This window comes from Amphiprion ocellaris, chromosome 12 (assembly GCF_022539595.1).
Source record: "Amphiprion ocellaris isolate individual 3 ecotype Okinawa chromosome 12, ASM2253959v1, whole genome shotgun sequence".
Taxonomy (NCBI): Eukaryota; Metazoa; Chordata; class Actinopteri; family Pomacentridae; genus Amphiprion; species Amphiprion ocellaris.
Window position 1 is genome coordinate 9,567,184 of NC_072777.1, and position 17,099 is coordinate 9,584,282.

The following is a 17,099-nucleotide window of genomic DNA, read 5'->3' on the forward strand; positions in this document are numbered from 1 at the left end:
ATTATGAATCTATTTATTGTTACACCTCGAGATGGAAAACACTGCAAAGAAGGATGATTGTAGCGGGAGCACTGGAATGTCTGGTTTGATGCGTGGCAGATGGTTAACATGGCCAGCAATGGAGGACCAAAATTTTGCTTAGGATCCCAAGGATGTCTTGAAATAATTAAACTGATCCTTGTTGCACTGATATTTCAAAGCAACTGGATGCACGCTGGTGACTTAAGAATTCACTGTGTGTCCTTCTGTAAAGGTAAGAGGTCTGTGGACAGTGGTTGGGAGATGGGGAGGCCTGGAGTGGACGCCAGAAAACTTCACTTATAAATTCCCATTGTTGGTAGGTATGCTGTAGACTTCTGGTCTTGTTTTATTTCTGTATGGAAAAGACGTCAGGAATGAACAAATTTCTGCTGCCTCACCCACAGGGAATATAAATTACAGGTAAAGTAACCAAATTGAAAGAAAGATCTTCAACATAATGTGATATTATGCTCCTGTTAAAGCAAGTACACTCAGTACTTTAGAATTACATTCAAAGGTTTCTTTTAGGGTTATAAAACCTCATGTTGTCCTCATTTAAGGGCACCAAAAAATATTGTTTCCTTGTCTGAAAAAAATGCAAAAATTCTGCAAAAAAATTCCCCAAATTTCTGAAAATTTGCAAAATCTTCAGGAAGAAATCTCTAATAATTCCTTAAAAGTTTCCCTTAAAAATCCCCCAAATTTGGCAAGAAAATTCTAGTAAATATTTTCAAAAAAGGAGTAAAAACCTTCTATAAAAATCCTAAAAATATCTAAAGTGATTACATATATATCAGTGAAGCTTCTAATATTCTCTTTAAGAACTTTGACCAAAAAAAATCAACCAAAATCCAGCAAATTCCGCTGGATTTTGGTTTGATTTTTTTTTTGTGAATGTTCTTAAGAAAAATTTTCAACATTTCTTTTTTCCCACCAAAAAATGTTCAAAGAGTTCCCAAAAATGTTGAAAATGTGGACATCAGAAGTTTCACAGTAAAAATATATTTTTTTTCCACATTTTCAAACTTTAAAATGGGTCAATTTTGGCCCGCAGGACAACACAAGGGTTAATGCAAGTACTTTGCAGTGACTGTCTAAAATTTCTGGCATGCAGTTATATACCTGCAGTACATGACAAACACAACGCAGTCAAGAGTTATTTCAGATAATCTGTGTGAGAGGTTTTGTCTCCGTCATCAGACACACTGCAGATTAATTCACGGGACCTTATCATTTCTCAGGATGAAGCCAGCTTCATCTAAATACCCCCTGTCCCCTAAGAGAGCCGCCTCTGATAGTATCCATTATCGCCTATTGTTTTCGAATTGCACATCCTGTCGAGATAAGCAGCCTAATTGTAACATTTGCATAAAGCAGAATAAACAGAAGACCCAAGCAGAAAGGCTCTCTGTGCATTTGCATTCAAATTACATCAGGCCCACGCAGACTGTCCCCATTTTTCTCCCCTCCTCCTTATTGTCATCAAAGTCCCTCAGCTGGTTATTGTTGTGCAAAAGTCTGCTATTAAAAGCAATGCGTGGCAGCACGTTGGGAGGACTAATAAATCATGCACATATTATTTATGTACAGGCAGCGATAGTGGGCGTTTTCCAGCCATTGATGATGATATCATGTTGGCACCTCTGATTCTTATACACCACTGCTAAACACTAAATCACTTCAGTGGGCAGTGATGCTTCGTTTATTGGGACTGGCCTTTTTAGACAAGGCTTCGAATCAATCCTCTAGTTCCTGTCACTACACTGATCAGCCACAACATTAAAAACACTGACAAGTGGAGTGAATAACATTAAATTAAATTAAATTAACATTGAATAACTTTCAAGATGAATGGTCAGCCATGGCTCTGCCTGCTTAGTTTACTAGTGATGCGTCTTTCACCATATAAAAATATTATTTCTTGCCATATTAAGAAGGTAAAAAAAAGATTTGCTCTGCAGGGAGTCTTTAATTATTTCAAACTCAAAGGAAACTTTGTTAAAGTTTGTATGCTTCTGTCCTGATTGATAGAGAGGCATTCATCAATCACAACGTAGCCACAGCTTTCCACCTATTTTACTCTGTCTGGATCATCCTGTACAAAATAAACACCATGCTGTATTGAAAACTTGACACTAGTGATGGAGACTGTGGTAACAAATCAAGGTGGAAGTGAGGGCATTTTCTCACAGATTTCAATAAAGACTTCTTTCTGTAACCAGAAGCTTTTTGAAAGAATGCAGGTTGAAGTCACTTCTGTAAAGGGTTTGCTTATCAGGCCTGAAAGCTACATCAATCTTTTATATACAGTCAGTGATGTTAACATTGTTAGTGAATGCAACAAGTGGTTGTAGTAGTACTTTCTCAATTCTTTGCTACTGCTACATTGTTAGATGTAGAAGAGCCTTAAGGAACCTTTTGGTTTGCCTCACCATTGCCACTGTTGAGGTTTCTTGAAGAATCTCAGAGAAACACCACAAAACGTTCAAAGAACTGTTTTGTGGTGTTTGAGAATATTCCTTCAACTCCAAAATATATCAGACAGTATTTAGATATTCCTGAAGAAAATGGAGACTTTATTTTTACAATTGGCAAAAAAGGAGCCTGGCATTAGTGTTGAGAGTCTTTTTTGGAACTTGTCTGACTTTCTGCTGAAAGACAGATAAGACACCATTTAGCCCAAATATACTATGAAGCTCAAAAGAACTACAAATTTAATGTCAAAAAGTTTTTAAAAATATCCCTTACTCTACACAAAATCCTCCAGGAACCCCTTTACAGTTATGAGAGGTTCCTCCAGCAACATCTTCTCTGCGTTAAGGTATTAATTCCTTCTCCTCCAGGATCCCCACAAGCAAGCAGATTTCTTTAATATCCCCAGAGTTCCTTGAGGGTCTCTGAATTCTAAGAGAATATCTCTCACCCTTAAACTTATCGGTTCCTATAAAGGATGGAAATACTGTTTCATTTGCTCAATAATCTCTAAAAGCAGGACACTGTGGACATAACTAATCATGGAACAATGCTTATTTGATGCTTTCCTAATTACTTCTGGTGGCTTGATGTCAGATTCGAATCAGAGTAAACTCCATGTCCCCTTTCACCAGTGCTGTTACTGTACAAATGCCCACATAATTGGCTACTTATTAAAGTGTACAACGCTGCAGTTATGTTGCTTTCAGCTTGATGTGCAGATACTACAAGACTAAAAATAATAACTATAGAGTTCTGTGCACAGGTTGTGGTTACTTCATGTTTTCTTTTCTTAGCATCACATAGTGCTATCAGACAGCTATCTGATTTGTTTCTAATTCATTCTGCAGCAGTACAACAGGCCACATAAAAGAAAATAAATCAGCTGAGACAGCCTAAATTCACAGAAGAACTGTGGCAAGTTCTCCAAGATGCTTGGCTCAACCTCTCATGTATTTAATAAGTACAAAATCAAAGTATTAAACAGCCAAGTGGTGGTCATATGGAGGGTTATGTACTGAAGCTGTCTCTTGGCAGACTGCAGTGAATTCATGTTTGTTGCCTGGCAACCTCGAGGTGGCAACAGCACCTCAGGAAGCCACTTCTGTATTATTATGTATATTTCTCATGGGGATATTTCAGTGGATTGTCATTGGCACTATTGTCATGCACATGTGGCTCAGCTTCCCGTAAAATTGCAACAACTTTTTTTTTTGGCCCTTAAGGAAGAACTTTTAAGCAAAGGCTTGCTTATTTACAGATATTTCGCAGCATGATCATTGTTTTGGAGCCATTTCTGTGTCTTCCTAATGAATGTTAAGTTCAATTTTCACTCTAAGCTTAGTTTCTGCCTCTCCAACTCCTGAGAAATACGTCTCTTTAGATGCTAAATGCTGCACTGTGCTCATCAGTTCACTTCTAACAGAGTCTGTCTGTTGTTTGCAGCTGAGCAGACAGTATAGAGAAACCTTTTAGAGCTTTTCTCTGAAAACAGCAACCTGCTGAACTGAAAAACAAGCAAAGTTTTGGTCCTCAGCTAAAACAATTGGCTGAAAGTTACTATAAAGGTCAATAAGCCTGAAGATAGTTGCAGACTGAGCTGGTAATTCTCTGTAGGTTCACTCCTATCAGAGACACATTTCATTCACACTGTCGTACTGGTTTCTTATTGTCATTAGATACAGTGTAAAAATACTGATTACATCTACTTTAAATGATGTCAAAACTGACTAGTATCTAACCTTCAGTTTGATTGTTACACTCCTACCTCAGTGTGTGTGCACAGTAGTGCATTACCCAGATTAAATGTCACTGCAGGTTTGTATTTATAGTTGGTCACCAGTGTGGGTGTGAAGGTGCACCTTAGGCTGCTGTATGACCCACTTTGTTTGGATTCTCTGTTTATCAGATTAAGAAGCATCAGATGCCTCGGAGACAGAACTGTAATAGCGTGCATGCTCAGGTCACCTCACAGAAATAACGCTAATGAAGCAGTGTAGATTAATGTTACCTGCACTATACACTCTCTTTGCCCTACACAGGCTTGATGCTGTGTGGGAGAAGCTCATTGATCATCTGGTGATGTGACATTGACGCAAAGTGGATTTAATTGACCACGTCTTGGAGAAAAAAAAGCCTGCGCCAACCTCACACGGAATCGTACAGGAAAGATTTCCTGGTATGATGAAACGGAACACTAATGATATCAAATGGAGAACTGTGATGAGCACAGAGACAAGAAAAACCCTAATCAGATGATTATGTGGCAACAGCTCACATTGTCTATTCTGACAGAGAAATTACAGAATAGTTCAGAAAGTATGAGCAAAGCAGTACAATTCATCATCACCTTGGAGACTGGAATACATCTGAAGGGACAGAACAGACATATTATCTTTCTGTAACTGTGAATTTCATTTTCACACATACAAAGCATATTGCATTAGTATACAGAAAGTCTTCACATTTATTAGTCCACATCTATCTGTGTGCATTACTGCATTGATTAACTGTCTGTCCAGTGGTGACCAGTCAATAGACGGCATGTTTACTTTCCCTCCGGCCACAATGAATAAATGATTATTATTTAATAAGCAAATGAATATGTTTTAAAATGTAGGTATTTTTATATTGATCAAAACAACAAGCAGAGGGGAGGAGGGGGATCAGGATGCTTCTAAATTTGACAGTATTTTCCAGATAAAAGAAGGCCATACTATAAATTTGTTTTATGTGTACATTAAATGTCCCATTTTGTGAACCTTTTCAGCAAATTAATAAAAGTCTCAGATGTCCTCAGAGTGTGTCTTTTCAATTTTTTCAGCTTAAAATGATGCAAAAATATTCATTTCACCATGAATGCATAATCCCCGGTTTTAGTTCTGTTTTAAATGGGCTGTTTCGGTCTCTGTAGCTTTGTTAGCTGTCACTGTTTACGCCCCCTTCAGGAAGAAAACTCTCTCTGTCTGTACAGACCAAAACATTTGACCACCTGGCAGTCAACACATGTGTAAATGAGTGTGTGAGACCACGACTTTCTATATTTCTATCTACATAGAAATATTGCTGAATTAACAGCAGAGTCATTTTAAACTCGTGTATGCTGAGTCTGTCACACGATGTTGCGGTTATAAAATCTTTATTTTAGCAGTGCTTAGAAATGGCTCTGAAGTGACTGTTGGTTAAAATGTTGTCTTAATGTGCTGACTTTTGTCATTGTTTTATATTAATTGACAGACAACAGAAACAGCAAAACCTGTGGCTACTGAATTCTCAGTTTCTATGTAAAAAATGAATTAATTATGATGAGCTAGTAAAGCTGGGAGGCCATCTACTTTTGGGAGACTTGTGGCATGGTTGAAGAAAGCATCTTCATATTTTCACAGCATTTATTGTACAAATTTTAAGTTATTTAGACAAGCGAAACAATAAAATAGGACTTTCACCATATGAGACCTTTGAAGGACATATTCTTGTCAAAAATAACTAATCGGTCCTACCACAGATCCCTGTGGAACTCCATGATTAACTTTTGTGTGTAGAAAACAGTCATTTACTTATCAGATGAATAAAACTTGTTACTTTTTCACAGAAACTATGTTTTTTTTCAGTTTGTTATGAGCCGTAGACACTGTTGTCTTAGAAGAGATGCCAGTCTGAGGTGTGAATCAGTGTTGTCACATTGCCAAACTCTGCTTCATAGCTGTTGAGTAAATCCCAAATATATCTACAATCTAAAAGTGCTTGAGTTTAAGTTGCAGATTTGATATTTGATTAGATAGGTACTAACTAAATGCACCTTGGGACTCATAGGCAACATCTGTCCTTCAGTTGATGTCAACAGACTTGCAACTTTAACTTTTTAAAAAAAAAATATTAAAGAATAGTTTCTAATAAAGCTGTTTGACATTTGTAAATGCTATGATTGCTATGCTACAATTTAAATAGCAGAGCTTTCATCCCACCCAAACTGTATAAGAGCTCCAACTGCAGTCACTTTGCATTGTCTCTGAAGAAAACGAGCCCCATAACATACATTTTTCCCCTCGTGGAGCTGGAGATAACATTTACAATACTCCTCTCCTTTCAATAGATTGATGGGAAATCTTTAAGTTGACAGTGGAGGACACATTGTGTAATTTCCTATACAAATCAGACACAAAACACCCACATTTACATTTATATTTGCCTCTCAGGAGAATCAGCTCTCAAGATGGTCAAGCTTTTATGAGCAATGTCATTTCTGGGAGGAAAAGCAGAACTCGGACACAGTAGGCAGCACTCCAGAACATTTTTATTTGCCACATAGAACTGTGTGGTAGCAAGCCAAGAATAGAGTTTCCTAGTAGAGAGAGGCAGACTGGGTAGTAAGCATGGCAGGAGAGTGGCTGGTTGACTTCGGTTATCAGAGAGAACAGAGTGGATTCTGACCAGAGAGTAGCATGGCTGGGGATTGAGGCGAATCCACTGGCTGTTGAGTCAATCGAAGAGGTCTTACGTGAAACCGGCAGGCAGAGAACACGAGTCTGGCAGTGAATCACACTGGCATGCTGAACGAGTGTAGAACTGTGGTATAAACACTGCATGAACTTAACAGGTGTGCTGGTAAATTGACAGCAGGAGAGGAACAAAGCACTAAGTCCACAACACACACAAATGGAGGCAGAGGCCAAACAGCAGAAACACTACGAATGAGGATGAAGCAAAGCTGAGACCAAGACAGTATCCTTCCTGAACGAAAGCCGCAGAGCAACCTGCTGGGCTCGTCTGGATGAGCCCAGTGAAACTCCTTGATGAGCTGGGAATCGCTGATCAAGGTAATCATTGATGATCTCAGCAGCTGGAGGGGAAGCAGAAGGAGGGCTGAAAAGGAGTGGTTTCAAGAGACACAGGGAATATATGATGGATATTCATGCTACTGGGCAATGTCAGCAAGATAATTGATTTGTTGTATTTGTTCTACTGCAAATGGTCCAATTAAATGAGGCAACAGTTTTCAGGTTTTCATTTCGTATGGGGATATTTTCTGAATCTTTTGGACCTGTTTTTTTAGCCTGGAGTTGTGGTCAGGTGTTCTGGTTTAGGTTGGTGGAACAAAGCAGGGCAGAGCAAGTGTCCCTCCTTTCTTTGGAGGGAAACAGAGATGACTGATAACCCAAAGGAGACTCAAAAAAGCACACAATCCTGTGATAGCATGGTCAGCGAACTGTGGGCTCTCACTGTCCAAGCAAGCTGGAAACACCAGGGTGCAGCATCAAGGTCCTGGTTAATTTGCTCTGTCTGGCCATTGGTTTGTGGAGGACAGCCAAAGAAAAAGTCTTTCATTGGCGCCAACAGCAAGACAGAACACTTCCAGACTTGAGAGATAAATTATGGGGCCCTGGGTTAGGTGGTGTCCAGAGCGATGCCATGGAAGCAGAAGACACAGAGAACAAGCCACTTAGCCATTTCACAGTCTGTGGATGATTTGGGAAGAACCACAAAGTGAACTGCTTTGAAGAACTAATCAGCAATTTTGAGAATGGTTATTATTTTGTGATAGAGGCAGACCAGTCAGTCCAGGGTGTCACTGCAGGTCTGTATTTACCACTTGGAGCATGTAGGGTGCGTATTAAACCAACAGGTGAATGACAAGAGGACCTTCCTCAAGTTCACAAGGAACAGCATCCATGGTGGGCCAATAAAAGTATATTTTGAGGAGTGACAGTGTGGGAGGCATATCAGGAGGTGTGCACCCACTGGAGAATCTGGGAATGGCTATAATCTGACCCAGACAGTAAGGAGGACCACTACTTGGATCAAAGTACGCTGAGTATCCTTCACCACTGACTCAATCTCCCAGATGACAGCTATTACAACAAAGCTTAGAGGGAGAATCATGTCCAAACTGAGCTCTTCAGACAGAGATGTGGTGGCGTGACAGAGCATCAGGTTTATTTTTATGGAATTGGATCGATAGGTGAGAGAGAAGTTAAATCTAAGAAAAAATAACGCCAACCGTGCTTGACTGGAGTTCAGGTGTTAGAATGTATTCTAGATTTTTGAGGCATGTTCAAACCAAAGATGCTTCCTTTGCACACTGCAGTGTCAGCAATCCTCTAAGGCAAGATTTACAGCAAGAAGTTTTTTCTTTCCAATATCATAGTTGCTTTCTGTTGGGGACAGACGGCAGGAGAAGAAGGCGCAGCAATGGAACTTTTGATCTAGAAGGGCTCTGACAAAAGACTGCCTTCACTCTAGTATCTGAGGCATAAACTTCAACAACAAACTGGAGATTAGGATCTGGTCGGCCCAGAATGAGAGCAGATGTAAAAGAGACTCTTTAACTTAATGAATGTCTCTGCTACAGGCTGGTTAGAGGATCTGCCTCTCTGATTAGGCAGTAAAAATTAGCAAACCCAAAAGCAGCTGGCAGCAGAATGGGAACAGAGCAGCACATCCAGACAAAAGCACCCACAGAAGGAGAGAGGACCAATAAGAGATTCAAGCTAAGGACAAAAAAGCAGAAACACAAGGAATGAGAGAGGGGAACAGCCAGTATCATGACAGGAGCATTAAGGAAATAACTAAAATTTGTCAAAATTATCATTACAGAAAAGATTTCCCTGAATAAATTATCTTAGAAAAGTGATGCAGTTGTTTAGGCTTGAGACTATTTTTCTTTGTATTCATCTTAACTCCAAAGCAAATATCTCTTATTAGTATGCATGTGCTGTTTGCGTCACTAAACTTTACAAGTGAAAGGGTCTAGACATCCTTTGTTGTATTGAATCCACACATAATACCATAGCTTGGCTATATGGATAGATAATCAATGACGAACGTGTGTAGAATTGTAATCAGAGTCTGTGCAACAGTGTCACCAGAACACAATCCTGTGTGTTTATTTCAGCCAGGGGTTTACAAAACTTGACATTCTGGTCATGCTCTGCAAAGCAGAAGGACAGCTACAGGTGGAGAACAAAATTAAGAAGACACACATGAAAAATGACTCTGAAGTAACTAAACCACATTTTCAAAAAGGCCAACACAGTCAGAGCTTATAAGGTTGAATGAAAAATAATTCTTTGCAGTTTCATATCAGATCTGTCTCTTAGAAACTGTTCTTCCAGTTATACTTTATGGCCTGAATTATGTTCACAGGTGTGCTTTTTGAGTGAATGAAGCACTATATTTCTACATCTAGCACACGACATGCAGGGAGGTGGATGGTGGGCAGACAAAGCAGGACTCTATATTTGCTCGAGTGGCTCATATCCAGACTGATGCCTTTGTTAGGTTTAGGGGTAATGAGTGGAAGATTGTGGTTTTAGTTAAATGTTTATAATCACGGAATTTTTAAATGATAGACGTCACTGTAGACATTTTGTATATAAAACCAAGACCACAATCTTTCTATAACCTTAACTATGTGCATCTTGTGCTTGAACAGGAAAAAGTTTTCTAATCATTACAAGCGGATGTTATTCTTTAAACATCTCAGGCAACTCTGTTGAAAGGGCTCGAGAAATGGCAGATGTAAGCATTGTCATATTCTGGCAGGATTTATATTATACCTCTTTTTATACCCCTTTTATTCCTTTTTAAGACATGCAAAACATAATAACAATGGATCTTCACCATATGGGATCTTAGACAGCTGATACTTTGTGAGAAAATAAGCATGCATATGTTGCCAGTGAACATTTTTCTGATACTCATTATCAACGCTCTTACAACTTTTGGGCCGGATATATCAATTAGCATCATTTCTTCATTATGCTAGCAGAGAAGCAATCTGTGCTGCATTATGTTTCCTCAATTAGTATTTGCTGTTGCAAATTAGTGCTATATAAACATACTCTAATTTCAAGTGACAGGTTTGTCTTTTCTCAGATATGCTTTTATCCTCCTCAGACTGCAAATAACACTAACAGTGCTCTCCATTTGTACAAGAACTCCAAATCAGTGAAGTGATGAGGATAGGTAGAAAACAAAAACTGGACCATAGCCAGCGAGAAAGATCCATTAATGATCTTAATTCTCATACAGCTTGGCCTGAAAACACAGTTTTGATCATCTTGGATGAAGTTTTTTTTAAATCCACACACTGTTAGATGTGAGCTAAATGCATGATCAGCTTTATTTAGCATTCTCCAGATCACATGTTTGCACTCAGAAGCGATTGGCATGGCACTATAACAAATTAACTTGCTCATTTCAAGTGTTCACTTAGCTCATTAAGTTTGCAGTAATTGAGGATGGTGTGGCAGCACACATACACCCTCTATTGGCCAACTGATACTAATATGCAGCCAAGAAATCGTTCCAACACTTTACTCCCCCCTAAAACCACAAAGTGTTGTTTTTTGAGTACAGGATACAACTTGTTAATTAGTGGTTTTACACACAGACATTGAATTATATCAATCTTCTCACCCTCCTCACAGAAAAAAATACATTAAGTGGACTTTCCACATTTTTTTCCTTTAAGGGTTGCTTCAGGGAAGAAATAAACTTCAGGTAGATTGTGAAATATTTTGGCCGTCCTGATGTGTAGCAGCTGCCCCCACTTTACACACTTGATCAAAGCAGACTGTCTTATCTTGCTCTCTCCTTTTGTGTCTTGGCACCCTACAGTCATTACAGGATGGCAGCACCTGTCTGTGGTGTTTAGTTGGAGTTATTTGATATGCCAAAGCCCATTAATCTGTTGACTTTAAAGAGGCTAACAGCCAAACTTGGCAAAGGAAAGGGGACTGATCAGCCAATGTTTATATTGTTCACCACAGAGGGTTGAATGAGAGCCAGTAGACTTACTGCAAATAAAGTAGGCTGGAAAAACATATTGAGTTCCGTACTTAAACCTCACAAATGAACAAACAATGAGTGTCTAAATCAGAATTACTCATCACTAACAAAGACACTGCTATCGCTGCATCACTTGGTTAACCCTCACAAGTCATCCCATCATGTGTCTTGTGGATCCTTCTCCAAGATTTAAGTCATCTCACCCACAGTCATGCCAGCGATGACGTACATAATAAATGCTTCTCTGGCTTTGGGTCCATGTGGTTGACAAAGTCAGTCCTTAACAAATCTCAGGTACTGGCCAATTTTACCATCCAAAGTTTTAGAATATGCAATTTTTATTGAAATCCAAGAATTTCATCTGCTTGATTTGAATTCATCTGTATTCAAGAGCCACCATTCCCACTAAAAGGATGATGCCACATCATCAGTTCTAATTTCATAGAACCTGTTGGCGGTCTTTGACATAATCCATCCATCCATCCATCCATCGGGGTTGGTTTATAGCAAATCCCAAGGTATTCCCAGGCCAGATGAGTCTCTGAGTTGGACATGTCCAGAAAACCTCCAAGGAAGAAAGATCCTAATCAGAACCACTTCAGCTGGCTCAAGGGCACCCATTCTAAAAAGATGCATTGACATATCATCAACTCTCATTCTGCTGGACCTGTCAACAGTGTGTGACATGATGAACCCCCAAACTATCCTATCCATTCTATCCAAACTAGGTAGTGCAGGTACAGCCCTATTGTAGCTCGAGTCCAACTTCACAGGGCAATAGTTCATTTCAGCTGTCACTTCCTCACCCAGGTAATTAAAGCAGGGATTTCCCAGCTAGACCATTTAACACTGTTGCATTCTGGTTGCGTTGCACTGTGTTTTGAGCTATGTTGCAGCATGTCACCCCAGAGCTGCCTGCAGCTCATTTGTGTAAAGTAGACTTGACTTCGTCTTTATGCAAGTGAGGCGCAGGGAGCGGAGGTCTGACACTTCACAAAATTTTCAGAATAAATCTAAACTCGCCATTGTTGAACTAAAACAAGGACAAATTCAGCAGATTCACAGGTTATTTCTTGACTCAAACGCTTTCAGAAACATTTTTTGCTGAATTGTTTTTGGATTAAAAGAAATTTTGTGACCGAACTGCCATGTTGGTCCGGTGCTTCTACTGGATTGAAGGTCTGAAGGGCTGTCATGTGACCACCTAGTGGCCCACTGGTGCACCCCCACCAAGCTGGTGATATTCAGACGTGCTGCGTTTCCATGTGAGAAAAACGCCCCTGTGGACACACAGGTACATATCCACAGGATCAAAATTTCTTGCATTACATTCATTGTCTGTGTGAAACACATCTCATTGCATGCTGGTTATGTTGCGATGCGTTTCGAGCTTGAGAATTTTAAAACTCCTGTAGTGGGAGCCTGGCAATACACAAAATGCAGCTGTCAAGCTTTAAAGACTTTCTATGAGAAGGAATGGCATTTCACCAGTCATTGCTGCCCTTCAGTGGTTACCTGTGACTTCAAGAATTGATTTAAAACTGTTCGATCTCATTTTGCCAGCTCTTGCACGATTAGGCCTCTGTCTTTATCTGTGACCTTCTAACTCCTTAAGAGGTTGATCACTGCTTAAGAATCTTTTTTTTGGCCTTTTAGGTTTTACTACACAGGACAGTGGAGAGAGAGAGAGACAGGAAACGCTGGGAGAAGAATGGGGGAAGGACCTGCAGCAAATCCATGGGCTGGATTTGAACCCATGGTCTCCCACTCAACCAGTTGAGCTACCAGGGCCCTTACTACTGATTCCAAAATCTCGACTTTTTGCTAAAGGTGAAAGAGCCTGTGTGCTGTTGTCCAGGTCCACCAGCCTGAGGATGTAGAACGGGCAAACCCAGTATCTTATTTGAAATATCTTCTTGTATCTAATTCTGTAGAATTTCTTAACTGAAGAAGATTTGCTGTAACTGTTTCAATTATTTGATTCTTTTACTTTATTACATAGTTGGTTTCGTAGCACTTTGTTTTCGTGACATATAAATACATTTTTTTTTAAGTCTGCATTGCTTTAATGGACAAAAACACACTTAAAGTGATATTTGAAATATGATCCTTTGGTTTAACACCACTAATCACTTTAAGTGTTCATGCATTTATCCCAGTGTGTGCATGTGTGTGTACATATATTTGATCATACCCAGCAAAAATACACTACTGTATTTCATCTAAAGGTTAGTTTGACCTACAGAGAGGGATGGGCTGTCTGACATCAAGATGTACCACGATGTGCGTGTGTTTTCACATCCATATTATGCTCATTACTTAGTATGTGAATCCTTTGTCCTCTGCAGGACAGACATATTAGATGAAACACTTCTGTAAATAAAAGTAGTTGACTCAGACTAACAGGTTTGTCTCAGATGACTGATGAAGCTTCTATGTGACAGCAGGGACAGGTGATTTATTTTTTTTCTTGCTGTTGTGGCCATGATTCAGTCTCCTTCACTTGCATTCATTTCCATAACAAGTGTAGCTGCTGTCAGCTTAAAACACAGTTACATTAAATAAATGTTTGTTTAGGTTCAGCAATTTAATGTCTCTTTGCTATTATTATTATTACTACATTTTTGTATTTTATCAAATACAAAAAAAAAACAACAGCATGATATCAGCTCTATAAATATTATATATTTGCCATCGGCCATCCAACTCTCTGTCTGCATCGGCCATTGAAAAACACATCGGTTGACTAATATTATTCAGTGGAACAGATAAAAGCACATCCAAAACACCAGCGGATTAGCAGATACACATGGAGGTCACAGACAAAAACAAAATCTCATCTGGAATGTTTCAAACATAAGTCTGTTGATATTCTGTATTTTTTTTCCCGAAACATCAAATCCCAGTAAAAGCAACAATAAATGCATTGTATTAACAATCATTGTTTGTGTATCCACAGGCTATTCCTCTGTGCAATACAGTCCAAAAACAAATAAACACGTATCAGTGAGCCACAGCATTGCCCTGGGTGACAGGTTTCTAATCTGTCTGTCCTGGAAGAGGAGCCCATTCTTCTACTCAGACTCAGATTTCTTCCCTTCCTGTTTTCCTGTGCTTGGCTGGCTTATTGTGCTCCATATTACAGCCTCTTGACTTTATAATTACTTTTCTTGGAGATGGTGACATGTTGCACGAAAAACTAGCCAAGCATTTTTTAGCATTTTAGCCAATGTAGCATAATCCAAGGTGGCATACAACCAGCAAATGTTAACGAAGCCGTCTTATAGCGCCACGTGACGACATATTGATCCGTAACCAGTTCTGACGTAACAGTGAAACACCACAGGTCGAGGACATCGTAAACTGAGGATCCCCTGTACATTGAATTCAAACAGCCATCTCTAAACAGAGAAGAGGACCTACAACACCATTTATCACATGTGTATAATACTGTCCTGAGATCGCTCTCTTGGCAGCTTCACCACCGATACCACCTTGAGTCATGCGAGTCTTAAGTGGTTACAGGGCTGTGTGCCATGTAAGTTTGGGTGAGAATAAATACTTTAGACTCTCCATCAGTCTGCTAGAAATGAAGAAACCTCTTGAATGAGGTACAACATCTTCAAGGGCCAAAAAAGAAGTCCAGAGGCCTTCCACTAAAGCTGTTAGGATTACCACGACCTGGATGACTGGAAGAAAATTCAATTTTATTTTATATAGGGCAGATTCACAAAATATGTCATCTCACAACATTTAGCATAGTAAGATTACGAATTATAAAGAGAAAACAGAAAACTCAACAATCCAAAGTTACCTTTCGATTCCTTATGAGTGACAGTGGGACAGAAACAAACAAAAAAGGCTCGAAAACGGAGGGGGAAAAACTCAGACAGAGGCAGGCTCAGGGAAAGTGGCCATCTGCCTCGACCGGTTGTGTGAGAGTTGGGATGACAGGGAGGTGGAGGATAAAATAGCTAACATTAGATATGTTGTGGCCTACTATTAAAAATGTTAAAATGTTCACCATTTCTTAAGTAATTTCTCAACCAAGACCAGTCCAAACCAGAAGCCTCTCCTTCCTGCTGTCTGGCACTCTGCTGGTAATCAAAAGTATGTGCTCAGTGCATGCAACGAGAAACTCGGCCTCTGATTGGCTGCAACAGCGGATGTGACTTGTGACGATATTTGATTTATTTTTTGTCACAGGCAAAAGCCATGCAAAAGAAAAATTGAATAAGATACTACAAGTTAATAGAACGGGAATGTAACATTTAAATTTTTTTTTTTAAAAATTCCAGATTAACAAGATATATTTTTACCAGCTAATAAACTTAAAGAAATGGTTTAAAGTAATTAAAGATGCTACTTTCTTAACAAGGCTCTGCTACTTCCAAATGTTTTCACCATCAAAGCCAGAACACAGTGGAACGTCTAACTCACAAATGGCCAGAATTCTGTCACTGTAAGATGACAACAAACATAAGTTTATCATAAGTTATGCAAAATTATATTTTATTAATTGTTAAATTAATAAAGTCAGTTAGAAAGGGATAGGAAGCAGGCAAAAGGACGCCAGACTCCTGAAAACACTTGAGACAACAGAGTTATGAGAGGGCGTTTGGAGCTTGCTTTACTTTGATTGACTTCTTTTGCATCTTTCCCCCTTTTCAGGCCCATGCTGCAACATTTGATCCAAGCTTGTGCACGGTTCTGGATGTAATCATGGCTTTTATTTTAGCTGAACAATCTGCAATACGGCAAGGTCAATGTGAAACAGGGACCACATTCCTGTTAGCTCTTCTGATGTTCATCTGCCTGTAGTAGCCAAACACACTGAATCATTTAGTTACACACAACTCTACACAACTTCTGCTTATTGACAGACGCTACAATTTAATGATGTTCCCTAAATGCCTCACATGCAAGTCAAGCTCAGCAGCTGTGTACAGAGACGCTTCTAGTCTCCACTCAGTTACAGCAGTGCAGCAACTCAGATCAGTGTGAGATCATTGTGGATTGTCCTGGAGCAACATCACATCAGCTCAAAGCTTTTCTCTCTTTTTTTCTTTGATTGCTACAAACATTTGAGTTTTGTGGACAGTGATATAAGGCTTTATAGTACACAGTTATGCCCCAAAATAGGAGTTACACACCATGTGTCTGGGTGAGACCAAGAACTTTTTTCAAGCATTCTTGTATGTGTGAATGTGAAAATGTGACTGGAGCTGTGTGGAAGTCCTTATGGTAACTATGACAGAGAGACATAACTTCAAAAATTGGACTGAAGAAGAAAAAGTGGAAAAAAAGACAGATCAATCAATCTTTATTGATAGATTGGTAATATGTTACAAGGAAATTATGACAGGTCACTAAAATCACAGTATGAGGTAACACATTAATAACTTTACAGAAAGGATACCAACTGTAACATTTGACCTGCTGGGAGCTAAAATCATCTTCACAGTGATGCTGCTCCTTCTTTTGTTGTCTCCAGATTTCTGTGTGCAGAACCTCCCTTCAGACACATGATGGCAGCAACACTACGCTGTAAGTAAAACCATCATCTCTGCTGAGCCCACACATAGATACTGCTGTTGATTTGTTGTTCTTTTTATATTTTATCTGTCATTTTTGTTTTAATAAAATATTTTCTAATTAATGTTGATGTTAATGTAATGTTTATGACATCAACATATGTAAAACAATAAATCCACATTTTGGAACGCATGTGAGAAAGTCATTTAAAGAAACTTGACAAAATACTCGAAATTTTTGCAAACCTCCCAAAAACTGGTTTGCTGTCATGCAAAAACTAA